This window comes from Pseudophryne corroboree, chromosome 3, assembly GCF_028390025.1.
Source record: "Pseudophryne corroboree isolate aPseCor3 chromosome 3, aPseCor3.hap2, whole genome shotgun sequence".
Lineage (NCBI taxonomy): Eukaryota > Metazoa > Chordata > Amphibia > Anura > Myobatrachidae > Pseudophryne > Pseudophryne corroboree.
The window spans coordinates 79,739,027-79,751,952 of NC_086446.1; the positions used below are offsets into that span (position 1 = coordinate 79,739,027).

General features: G+C 42.4%; 1 protein-coding gene across 5 annotated transcripts in view; it reads right to left on the reverse strand.

Annotated features, from left to right (window-relative positions):
• Nucleotides 1-12,926, reverse strand: part of LOC135054806 (NACHT, LRR and PYD domains-containing protein 12-like) — a 613,159-nt gene that overhangs the window by 494,304 nt on the left and 105,929 nt on the right. The window lies entirely within an intron of this gene.

Sequence of the window (12,926 nt, forward strand, 5' to 3'; positions counted from 1 at the left end):
CTGGTAACATCTGCTGGACCTGCTAGAACATCAGACACAGACACCCGCCGAGATAGCACTGTACACGTGGGTTGCGACCCGGCAGAGAGTTGTTGGAGCGACTCTTTCCAATATGCATTTAATACGCTGTTAAGAAAGATCGCTCAAAACATAGTAAGACTATAAAAATAAATAAAGCTTTAGGGCTGCCAAAAAACAGCAGCTCTGTGATCATGGTCTGGCTCCTGCTGCACCAAACAAAAAAACTGATTTGACTGAGTCTGTGGGCGGGATTATATGGACGAGCCCGGTGCATCCTGGGAGGCCAGAAAGCTCTTGACTGTTTGGTGCCAATCCGCTGTTGCTCCAGCATATCCCTATGTTATCCTGTGGATAACCTGTGGACCCAACCGGAGAAAATAAAAGTACACTGGTCCTGTATGCTGTAAAAAAATACAGGGGTGCTTAGAAAATAAAAGTACATTGACCCTGTCTTGTATGCTATAATTCTGGGGTGCACTGAAAATCAATGTAAACTGTCCCTGTCTCGTATGCTGTAAAAATTCTGGGGTGCAGTAAAATAGAATGTACACTGGCCCTGTCTTGTATGCGGCAAAAATTCTCAGGGGCAGTAAAATAAATATACACTGGCCCTGTCTTGTGTGCTGCAAAAATTCTGGGGTGCAGTAAAATGTACACTGGCCCTGTATTGTATGCTGTAAAACTTTTGGAGTGCAGTAAAATAAATGTACACTGGCCCTGTATTGTATGCTGGAAATTCTGGGGTGCTGTTAAAATAAAAGTACACTGGATCTTTCTTGTATGCTGTAACAATTCTGGGGTGTAGTGAAAATCAATGTACACTGGCTCTGTATGCTGTAAAAATACAGGAGTGCTGCTGTTAAAATAAAAATACACTGGTCCTGTATGCTGTAAAAATACAGGGGTTCTACTGTTAGAACAAAAGTACACTGGTCCTGTATGCCGTAAAAATACAGGGGTGCTGCGAAAATGAATGTACACTGGCCTTGTCTTGTATGCTGTAAAATTACAGGGGTGTTGTGACATATTAGGGGTGCTGGCACTGTCTGCGGTTGCGATGTCTAGGCCTGACCATCACAACACTGTATGGGAAGAGGATGCTCCTACCACCATTTGCACACCCTCTGCAAGTGCTAGGAGCAGCACCACCAGACCAGTTGCTGATATTGAGATTGAGGATGTCACTGTAGAAGTACACCAGGATGAGGAGGATATGGGTGTAGCTGGCGCTGAGGAGGAAGTTGACGATGAAGATTCTGATGGTGATGTGGTTTGTTTGAATAAGGCACCAGTGGAGACATAACAAAAAATATATACCAGAGCTCTTGTGATTATGTGAACACACACCTAAAATAAAGAATACAATTTTGAGTATGTTTACAGCTCTTTTAGAACAATGTTAGAGAATATCCACATAAAACCGAGGGGTTCCCATTGGTAGCCTTTGATACAAGGTACTGGTTATAGCTAACTGTCCCTCACTAATGTAACTGTGCGGCGCTTAGCTGGTGCTAGCCACTTTATACTGTGAGCTTCTTCCCGGCTGGCGGCTTCCCTCAGATGACAGATCGTGCTAGACGTCTCCAGCGGGTGGCTTCTTCTCCGCAGCTGAGTGTGGCTGATAACAGACGTCTAGACCTGGGCGCTGTGCTGTCTCCAACCGGTTCCCCTGTTGCTCCCATGCGGTCAAATTCACTGGCTCCGGGATCCGTGTTTGTAATTTCTGTAATGAGCGCTAAACCAACGCATTTTGGGCAGCATGCCCTTAATCATGGATAGCTTAAAGTGGACTCAAAGATCCTTTTTATTAGAAAACTTCAAACAGGCTGGTGCCTTATGATGTTCCTGTCCATTGTGACAGTGTCCATTTTTTTTAATATATAGGTAGTGCGTATTCTAAACATATGTGAAATAATTGTATTAAAATGTTTACTATAAATGTAAAAAATCAGTTTTGAAGTGTAAGTTTTATAAAAATGCATTTAATTCAACATAAACATTTAAACCCATTGAGGTTAGGGTATTCATATAATAGATCCATTTTGTTTCGGTATTTCTCAATTCGATGGATATATCTCCCCCTCTCCAATTTTTTGTAACTTTCTGTATTCTTAGAAATTTTAAAGTGGTCGGGTCTTTGTTGTGGTGGTCCACATAATGTTTGGATACACTATGTATGTCAAGTCCTTTTTTTTTAATGTTGAGTATGTTCTGAAAATCTTTTTTTTAAATTGTCTCTTTGTTTGGCCGATATACTGATGGCCACAGGGGCATTCCAACAGATAAATTACCAACAGATAAAGTACCCCTTCAGTGTGACAAGTGATTTGTTCCTTGATTTTATATTTCTTTTTGGGTTACATTTGATTGGAATTCTGTAATGGACATGTGGAGTTTTCTTTTGTAGTTCTGCATGCTATGCATTTAAGACAGTGCTAGCTTCCATTAGTTTCTTTCTTTTGTACATTCTCTGGTCTGATGAAGCTTGACACCAAATTTTGTCTCAGGCTCTTAGCTCTTTTATGAATTATTTTCGGGTTTTCACTTATTGGTTTGAGGGTTTTGTCTAGATGTAAAATGTTCCAATGTTTTCTAAGGATTGTTTCAAATACATGATGCTGACTATTGAACTGAGTGATGAAAACTGTTGAAGTTTCCTTTATCCTCCCTTTGTATATATTGATTAAGGTCCTTTCTTTCCAGTAATGCTATACTTTCTATTTTCTTTTGGAGAAGTTCCTCATTCTGACCTCTCTTTGCAAAGTTCTGTTTTCTTTGTAGCACTTTGTTCCAGATATGTAGCAGCTTGTGTGTTGTTCCTTTTTAGTCTTCTAAATTGGCTTCCAGGGATATTTTTAATCCATTTGCTGTGATGATTGCTGGTATTGGATAACGGGTTATTTCCACTCACTGGTTTTGTATGGGTACGTGTTTGTATTTAATTGTTTTCAACAAAAATTTCAAGATCCAGATAGATTATCATGTTCTTACTCCAAACTGATGTGAACTCTAGTCCAAAAGTGTTATTTTTGTATATGCAGTAGGAATTATTGTAGTATTGTTTCTGGTCCATTCCATATAAATATGAGGTTATCTATATATCTTTTCCAGATGATCAGATGTTGGGAAAATGGGTTATTTTGCCAAATATGGTCCTCCTCCCACCTAGCTACGAACAAATTTGCATAGCTAGATGCAAATGAAGAACCCATCGCCACACCTTTCCGTTGATTATTGAATGTTCCGTTGTTCCAGAAATAATTCCTGTTTAAAATGTACTCTATGCAGCCCATAATAAAATGTATTTGTGGGTTGGGGACGGTGGAATTGTATGAGAGGAAAGATCTCGTTGCTTCGCATCCTAAATCATGCGCTATGCAGGTACATAATGATTTTACATCACTGGTACAAAGAATATAACTGTCTTTCCATGATATTGGGGGTCATTCCGAGTTGAACGCTAACTGAAAATGTTCACTGCGGTGCAATTAAGAAAAAAGCCGGCACTTATGCGTATGCGGTGCAGTGCGCACGTGTGATCTACTTTCACAACGGCCAATGTATTTTTACACAAAGTCTAGTTTTCAGGGAGTGTTCGGAAAAATGCAGGCATGCCAGGAAAAACGCAGGTGTGGCAGAGCGAACGCAGGGCGTGTTTGTGACGTTAAAACAGGAACTGAACAATCTGAAGTGATCGCAAGCTAGGAGTAGGTCTGAAGCTACCCTGAAACTGCACAAAAAAATATTGTAGCCGCTTTGCAATTCTTTCGTTCGCACTTCTGCTAAGCTAACATACACTCCCAGTGGGAGGCAGCATAGCGTTTGCACGGCTGCTAAAAACTGCTAGCGAGCGATCAACTCTGAATGACCCTCATTGTGTCCAAGATTTGTAAAATGTTCATAGTGTCATTTAAGTAGCTTTTTTTGTGTTTGGACTAAGTTTTGGAGAAATAAATCTATATACTGGGACAGATGAGATGATCAAGAATTTATTCCGGATAGTATTGGATGTCCTGTTGGGTTTATGGCATCTTTATGCAGTTTTGGTAGATGATAGAAGGTCTGAATTTTTGGATGAGTAATATAATTTTCTTTACATTTTTTTTTTGTAAGAATGCCAAGCTGTAAACCTTCTTGCAGAAGTTCTTCTAATTCCTTTTGGTAACATTCCATCGGGTCTTTCTGTAAAGGTTCATATGTTTCTGTATCCGATAACAGTTTGATGGTTTCTTCCTCATATTTAACTTTGTCCATTATAACCAGACCTCCACCTTTGTCTGCTGGTTTCAATATCAGCGAATCATAATTTTTTAAATCTTTCAATGCCTGCTGTTCGTCCTTGGTTAAATGATGCTTCTTCTTTTCTTTTCCAGTGAGGGTTCTGATACCTCTTTCTACTAATTTCTGGAAAGTTTCAATATGCAGTCCTTTGATGTGTCCCGGGAAACATTTTGATGGTGGTTTGAAAGAGCTAAGTGTATAGTCATTAATTGTATCAGTATTAATAATCTGTTCAGATTTATTTGCAAATAATTTTTTTATGCATACATTTCTAATAAATGTATGTGTGTCTATATGTAAATCAAATTGGTTAGCATTTGATTGAGGGCAAAATGTCAAGCCCTTGGATAAAAGGGACAATTGATGTGGTGTTAGTGTTTTAGTGCTAAGGTTGAAAATTCCTTCTTCTTCCGGTACCATTGCCTTACTACCAAGTTTTATTTTCTTCCTCCCTCCCCTGACGCCCCTTCTCCAGGTGAGTTTGCAAATTTTTTGTTGTAACTCTTTTTTTGCCATGTAAAATCATTATGTACCTGCATAGCGCATGATTTAGGATGTGAAGCAACAAGATCTTTCCTTTCACACTTCCACCATCCCCAACTCACAAATAAATTTTATTATGGGCTGCATAGAGTACATTTAAACAGGAATTATTTATGGAACAACGGAACATTCTATAATCCAACAGAAAGGTGTGGCGAAGGGTTCTTCATTTGCATCTAGCTATGCAAATCTGTTCGTAGCTAGGTGGGAGGAAGACCATATTTGGCAAAATAACCAATTTTCCCAACATCTGATAATCTGGAAAAGATATAGATAACCTCAGATTTATATGGAATGGACCAGAAACAATACTACACGAATTCCTACTGCACATACAGAATAACATTTTTGGACTAGAGTTCATATCAGTTTGGAGTAAGAACATGATAATCTATCTGGATCTTGAAATTTTTGTTGAAAACAATTAAATACAAACACGTACCCATATAAAACCAGTGAGTGGAAATAACACGTTATCCAATACCAGCAATCATCACAGCAATTGGATTAAAAATATCACTGGAAGCCAATTTAGAAGACTAAAAAGGAATAACACACAAGCTGCTACATATCTGGAACAAAGTGCTACAATGAAAACAGAACTTTGCAAAGAGAGGTCAGAATGAGGAACTTCTCCAAAAGAAAATAGAAAATATAGCATTACTGGAAAGAAAGGACCTTAATCAATATATACAAAGGGAGGATAAAGGAAACATCAACAGTTTTCATCACTCAGTTCAATAGTCAGCATCATGTATTTGATACAATCCTCAGAAAACATTGGAATGTTTTTACATCTAGAAAAAACACTCAAACCAATAATAAGTGAAAAGCCCAAAATAATTTACAAAAGAGCTAAGAGCCTGAGACAAAATTTGGTGTCAGAGAATTTGGTGACCAGAGAATGTACAAAAGAAAGAAACTAATGGAAGCTACCACTGTCTTAAATGCATAGCATGCAGAACTACAAAAGAAAACTCCACACATCCAATTACAGAATTCCAATCAAATGTAACCAAAAAGAAATATAAAATCAAGGAACTAATCATTAGTTACACTGAAGGGGTAATTTTATCTGTTGGAATGCCCCTGTGGCCATCAGTATATCGGCCAAACAAAGAGACAATTAAAAACGAGATTTTCAGAACATACAGTATTCTCAACATAAAAAAGGGACTTGACACACATAGTGTATCCAAACATTGGCCCTCATTCCGAGTTGATCGCTCGCTAGCTGCTTTTAGCAGCATTGCAAACGCTAGGCTGCCGCCCTCTGGGAGTGTATCTTAGCTTAGCAGAATTGCTAACGAAAGGTTAGCAGTTTTGCTATTAAATAGTTCCCTGCAGTTTCTGAGTAGCTCCAGACCTACTCCTAGATTGCAATCACTGCAGACTGTTTGGTTCCTGGTTTGATGTCACAAACACGCCCTGCGTTTGGTCAGCCACTCCCCTGTTTCCCCAGGCATGCCTGCGTTTTTACCTGACATGCCTATGTTTTTTAGCACACTCACGGAAAACGCTCAGTTACCACCCAGAAACACCCACTTCCTGTCAATCACTCAACGATCAGCAGAGCGTTGCTCGGCCATGTGTAAAATTGCATAGTTTTTTGTGAAAGTACTTAGCGTGTGCAGCCCATACGCATGTGCAGAATCGCCCATTTTTAGCCTGATCGCTATTCTGTTAAAAACGGCAGCGAGCGATCAACTCGGAATGACCACCATTATGTAGACCACCACAACAAAGACACTGTCACAATGGATAGGAACATAAGGCACCCACCTGTTTTTAAAAAATCTTGACTTCATTTCCTGTTTTTTAATTAAAGTTTCCTAATAAAAAGGATCTCTGAGCCCACTTTAATCCATGATTAAGGGCATGCTGCCCAAAATGCGTTGGTTTAGCGCTCATTACAGAAATTACAAACACGAATCCCGGAGCCAGTGAATTTGACCGCATGGGAGCAACAGGGGAACCGGTTGGAGACAGCACAGCGCCCAGGTCTAGACGTCTGTTATCAGCCACACTCAGCTGCGGAGAAGAAGCCACCCGCTGGAGACGTCTAGCACGATCTGTCATCTGAGGGAAGCCGCCAGCCGGGAAGAAGCTCACAGTATAAAGTGGCTAGCACCCGCTAAGCGCCGCACAGGTACATTAGTGAGGGACAGTTAGCTATAACCAGTACCTTGTATCAAAGGCTACCAATGGGAACCCCTCGGTTTTATGTGGATATTCTCTAACATCGTTCTAAAAGAGCTGTAAACATACTCGAAATATTATTCTTTATTTTAGGTGTGCGTTCACATAATCACAAGAGCTCTGGTATGTATTTTTTGTTGTATCTCATTTATGTTTTAATTAGAGCTGCTAAAACATTTAAACCCCATTTTTCTAGCGCAGTTCAAACAATTTTACATGCACCAGTGGAGACAGTTGTTGGCCATGGAATGAAAAAGCCCATTGTCATGCCTGGGCAAAATACCAAAAAAGCCAACTCTTCGATGTGGAATTATTTCTCCACAAATCCAGAGAACAGGTGTCAAGCCATGTGTTGCCTTTGTCAATCCATAATAAGTAGGGGTAAGGACGTTAACCACCTAGAAACATCCTCCCTTATATGTCACCTGCAGCGTATTCATCATAAGTCATTGTTAAGTTCAGAAACTTTGGTAAATGGCTTAAGCAGTCCACTGACATCTAAATTATGTGGTTTGTTTGAATATTATTTCTCCGTGAGAATGAGGATGTAAACACTGAAGGTGGGTGGGGAAATCAAGTGAATACAGTTTGCACTATGCTCACTTGTCCTGAAGACGGGTAGGTGGTCCCCGAAACATTGACCGCACTGAATACACCATTTATTTAAGATACAAGTCTCCGAGTGCCACCTCTTTTTTTTCTTATTTAGGTGTTGCAATTATCCAGTCTAGTATTATCTTTCAGGATTGTTTTGTACACTCTTGTTTTTAATATGCTTTATGTAACTTTGTATGTTATGTTTAATATTTGCTTTTTGTTCCCATTGCCTCCCTGTAGGTGACCGAGCGGAGTATCGCCCGGTTGCCATGGGTACTCGCCTGCGACGCGGCGCGCCGTGACGTCATCGGATGGCGACGCGGACGTGCGGCCGGACGAGGTGGCGGGCGGCAGCGCCGTGGAGCAGGTGAGTACGATTAGCATTAGTGTTTGTCTTGTCTTTTGTATATAAGTACTGTTTTATGTAGTTGGTGGGTTGTCTGGCCCTGAGGACGGGGAGTACTCCTCGAAACATGTTGGCCTAATAAAGTAAAACTTTTAACTAGTTATGAAGTCTGGACTGAGTGCCGCCCCTACTGTTGCTGTGTAAACCCTGGACTCTGTTGTCTCTGGCTGGGAGGGCACCGCAGCTGCTGTACGCATTGGGAGTGGAGTGCCGGATTGATTTCTTTTGATATACATAAGGAGAGAGGTTTGCAGCTTCTGTCCTTGTCACTGCACCCCTCACTATCATCTTTACTTCAACAAATAGGACCAGGACTCTATTGCAGTCGTGTAGGCTGCTTTTTTAGCACTACATTTGTGTACATCTTCCTGAGGATTTTTGTGACTGTGAGTAAAAGCTATTAGCATTTGTTACCGTATCTGCACATAAGCATGGCTGAATTTAACCCTGAACTAGAGGCAGCGATAGACCTGATACATCGTGATGCCAGGGAGCGCCTCAGCTTTTCTGATGCTGAGGCGAAAGCCATTCTGGTTGAACGACGCCTGGAGGATGAACCGTCAAAGAATACCAATGAGGATCTTTATAACAAATGGCTTAAATTAAAACGTAGAGAAGTGGACTTTTTATATCACGGCATTACATTGTCCGATTACTATAGGAGTAATTTGATCCCAAGAGGTTTCAGGGTTCGCAACTCACCCACAATAGGCCGCTATAATCCTGCATTTTGCCGCCGGTGGGTTGCGATCCTAAACAAGTGTTCTATGGATCTTATTTTACTTGTTGTTGAAGAGTCCACCAGGGAGTTGAATACCGTTAAAGAACAAATTTTGACTTTTGAAGCTGAACATAAGCTGAGCCTTTCATCTGATACGGATACAGACTGGCCGACTAAGCTTAGCAGCCCGGTGGAGCAATACCGGCAGGAGTTAATACGCTTCAAGAAGGATAAACTTCTCACTGTTCAGCGGGACTACCAGCAAAGGCAGGTTTATCCCTGGCTTGGTAGTACTAGACCGGGACAGGAGCGACAATATCCCAACCGCCGACATCAATCACGCCGACGGAGAGAACAGCAGCAGGGAACTAGCACATCGGCTAGTGATTCTGAGTATGCTCCGGAGATGACCCCTTCATCTGAAGCCCAGCTCCCTTTAGGGCAAGGCCCCAGGATCATACAAACACGATCCAACCGTGTGCCTACTCCAGGACGCGGACGCGGCAGAGGACGCGGCGGTCGGGGCAGGGCCAGAGGAACATCAGGGCAGAGGCCACCAAGGCAATGAAAGAATCGGTATTCAATTTATCTTCTACTCCTCTTACTGACATAGAATATCAAGTTTTGGCTAAGGGCCTTTCATTTATTCCCACAAACATCCCTGACCCCCTTGAGTGGAAAGTGGAGATGTTACGTCTGCATAGATCACTGAGGCGAAGGGAATTTTTTAATAACAAAAGCTCGGGACCACTAATTGAGAACATTCCAGCGCAACTTCAGGCGATTGCACCTCGGTCACAATTTGACCCCCCTAGCCTCAATCCATCTATCAGGACTTTTTCACGCATGGTGGAATTAGAGGGTAACAACGGTGCAGCCTATACAGGATATCCCAACATGTCCAGACAGGAGATGACGGCGCTAAATGACTTGTCCAGCAGGACTGATATAGTGATCCGGAAAGCGGACAAAGGGGGAGCTATAGTTGTGCAGGACTTGGGTGACTACATTAAGGAAAGTGAACGGCAATTGAATAATGCTGCAGTTTATAAAAGGTTGTCCAAAGATCCTACCGTGGAATATAAGAAGGAACTGGATTCCCTGTTGCAAGTGGCCGTTGACCAGGGGACCATTACAGTTCAAGCCTATAAAGCACTCACGGTTGATTTCCCCATTGCACCATTGTTCTATACGGTCCCCAAGGTCCACAAATCTCTGCAAGACCCCCCTGGCCGGCCTATTGTGTCGGCCAGAGGTTCCTTATACCACCCTGTCTCCATTTTTTTAGATGCGTATCTTAATCCCTGTGTACAACAGATACCGTCCTACCTTAAGGACACCACGGCCTTACTCCTTGAGCTGCAGGATTTGAGCCCTATACCTGAGGAGCTTACCTTATGCAGCGCAGATGTCACTAGCCTCTATACTTGCATTCCACACGGTGCAGGTATGGAGGCAGTGAGGTCATTGATAGAAAACAACCCCACCTATAAAGGGCCAGAGGTTGGATTCTTCATGTCCCTTTTGGACAAAATTCTGAATAGAAATTATTTTGTCTTCAATGGCAAATTCTGGTTGCAACTTGCAGGATGTGCGATGGGGTCGGCTGTGGCCCCATCGTACGCGAATGCATTTATGTATCAACTAGAAGGCCAGATGTTTTCCATAGACCCTGAGGTATCCATGCAGGTTTTCTACTACAGACGCTATATAGATGACTTGCTCATCTTATGGCAGGGTCCCACAGAAAACTTAATTTCCCTCCTGGATAGTCATAACATGACCAGTCATCCAGTACAGTTTACTATGTTATGCAGAAAGAGGCCATTAACTATTTGGACGTGACCATTTCCCATAAGGATGGCAGGCTTGATACTTCGTTGTATGTAAAACCAACCGATAGGAATACCGTACTTAAGTATCACAGTTTCCACCCAGCTCCCCTACTGAGGGGACTTCCATACTCTCAATTTTTGAGGGTACGGAGAATAACATCTGACCCAGTAGAGACAGGTAGGGCACTAGACATCATGAAACACAGATTTGCTGAAAGGGGATACCCTATGGGGGACTTGGAGGTTTCTAAACAACGTGTCTTAGACATGACCAGACAGCAGGCATTGCAGTCTGGCCAAGCTCGTATACAATGTAGTAGAGAAGTGTTTCCTTGGGTTAATAAATACACCACCAAGAGTAGACAAACAGTAAAAAAAGCTAAACAAATGTGGCCAGTTATACAAACTGACGGGGCCATGTCCTCCATGGTGAATACGGCGTTATTGCCGAGTCACACCAGAGGAAGGAATATAGGCGACCGTATAGTTAAATTAGACATCACGGAGCTGGCTAGCAATAGAGAATCTCACTTCCTGCGAGCTAAGGCTGGGTGTTATCGCTGCTTGGGATGTGCCACATGCAATACACTCTTGGTAGGCACTTCCTTCAACCATCCCTCCACGGGTCGTAAAATTCCCATTAAACACCGTTTAACATGCACTACTACTCATGTTGTGTATCTCCTCACGTGCCCATGCGGTCTTGCCTATGTTGGCAAGACCATTAGGCAGTTCCGTGAGAGAATGGCTCTCCATAGAAGTGCCATAAAGAAGGCTTTTGAAAATAAAGACAGCGAGCAACCGTTTGCCCGCCACTGTGTACTTCTGGGCCATAGGGTAGCCAGTATTAGAGCCATCCTGATAGATCATGTCCCCCGCATGATCAGGGGCGGGAATAGAGACAGACTACTGTTACAAAAAGAATCCAGGTGGATTTATAAATTGGGTACACTGTCACCCGGTGGTCTCAATGAGAACCTGGGCCTGCAGTGTTTCCTCTAAAAACTCCCCCATTAATCATTCACCCTATTCCTTTATCAGGTACTGCAGCCATGCTTTAACAAATCAGTCTTGTATGTATTATCTTGGTTTGATCTTTTTTAGAATCATGCTCATTTATATTAGCACTGTAGGCATTAACCTAGTTAGGTGTTGCAATTATCCAGTCTAGTATTATCTTTCAGGATTGTTTTGTACACTCTTGTTTTTAATATGCTTTATGTAACTTTGTATGTTATGTTTAATATTTGCTTTTTGTTCCCATTGCCTCCCTGTAGGTGACCGAGCGGAGTATCGCCCGGTTGCCATGGGTACTCGCCTGCGACGCGGCGCGCCGTGACGTCATCGGATGGCGACGCGGACGTGCGGCCGGACGAGGTGGCGGGCGGCAGCGCCGTGGAGCAGGTGAGTACGATTAGCATTAGTGTTTGTCTTGTCTTTTGTATATAAGTACTGTCTTATGTAGTTGGTGGGTTGTCTGGCCCTGAGGACGGGGAGTACTCCTCGAAACATGTTGGCCTAATAAAGTAAAACTTTTAACTAGTTATGAAGTCTGGACTGAGAGCCGCCCCTACTGTTGCTGTGTAAACCCTGGACTCTGTTGTCTCTGGCTGGGAGGGCACCGCAGCTGCTGTACGCATTGGGAGTGGAGTGCCGGATTGATTTCTTTTGATATATATATATATATATATATATACAGTATAGAGAGAAGAAATTAGAGGGGCACTCACCAGATTTAGCACTTTAGAAAATTGAATTCATACTTAACAGCATAAGATCAATTCCATCAACGTTTCAATCCTTTCCGGATCTTCCTCAGGATATACAATTCATGCAGCTAAAGACAGCATAGTACAGATGCCCATAGGCCGCAGTATCAGATACTGCCACCTATGGCATCTGTACTATGCTGTCTTTAGCTGCATGAAATGTATATCCTGAGGAAGATCTGGAATGGATCAAAACGTTGATGGAATTTTCTAAAGTGCTAGATCTGGTGAGTGCCCCTCTAATTTCTTCTCTATATACGGTTGCCTGGACTTGGTCCTGGACTTCGTGGGAGACACCCCAGTATATGCTAATTTGTATTGGATGTGATTGCGACCTTACATGTATGTGTATCTCCTATATAATAGCCCAGATCTGTGACTTTGTGCCTCATTTGCTAACGCTGGGAGAAGTCACAACACTGGGCAGAGTTAGTCAAATGAGTCACAGATCCGGGCAAATCTAGGAGCAGAAGCAGATGGTATGGGCATGGCACAGGCAGGGGTGCATACCTCCCAGCTTTCTTCAGGCAGAAAGGGGTGCATACCTCCCAGCT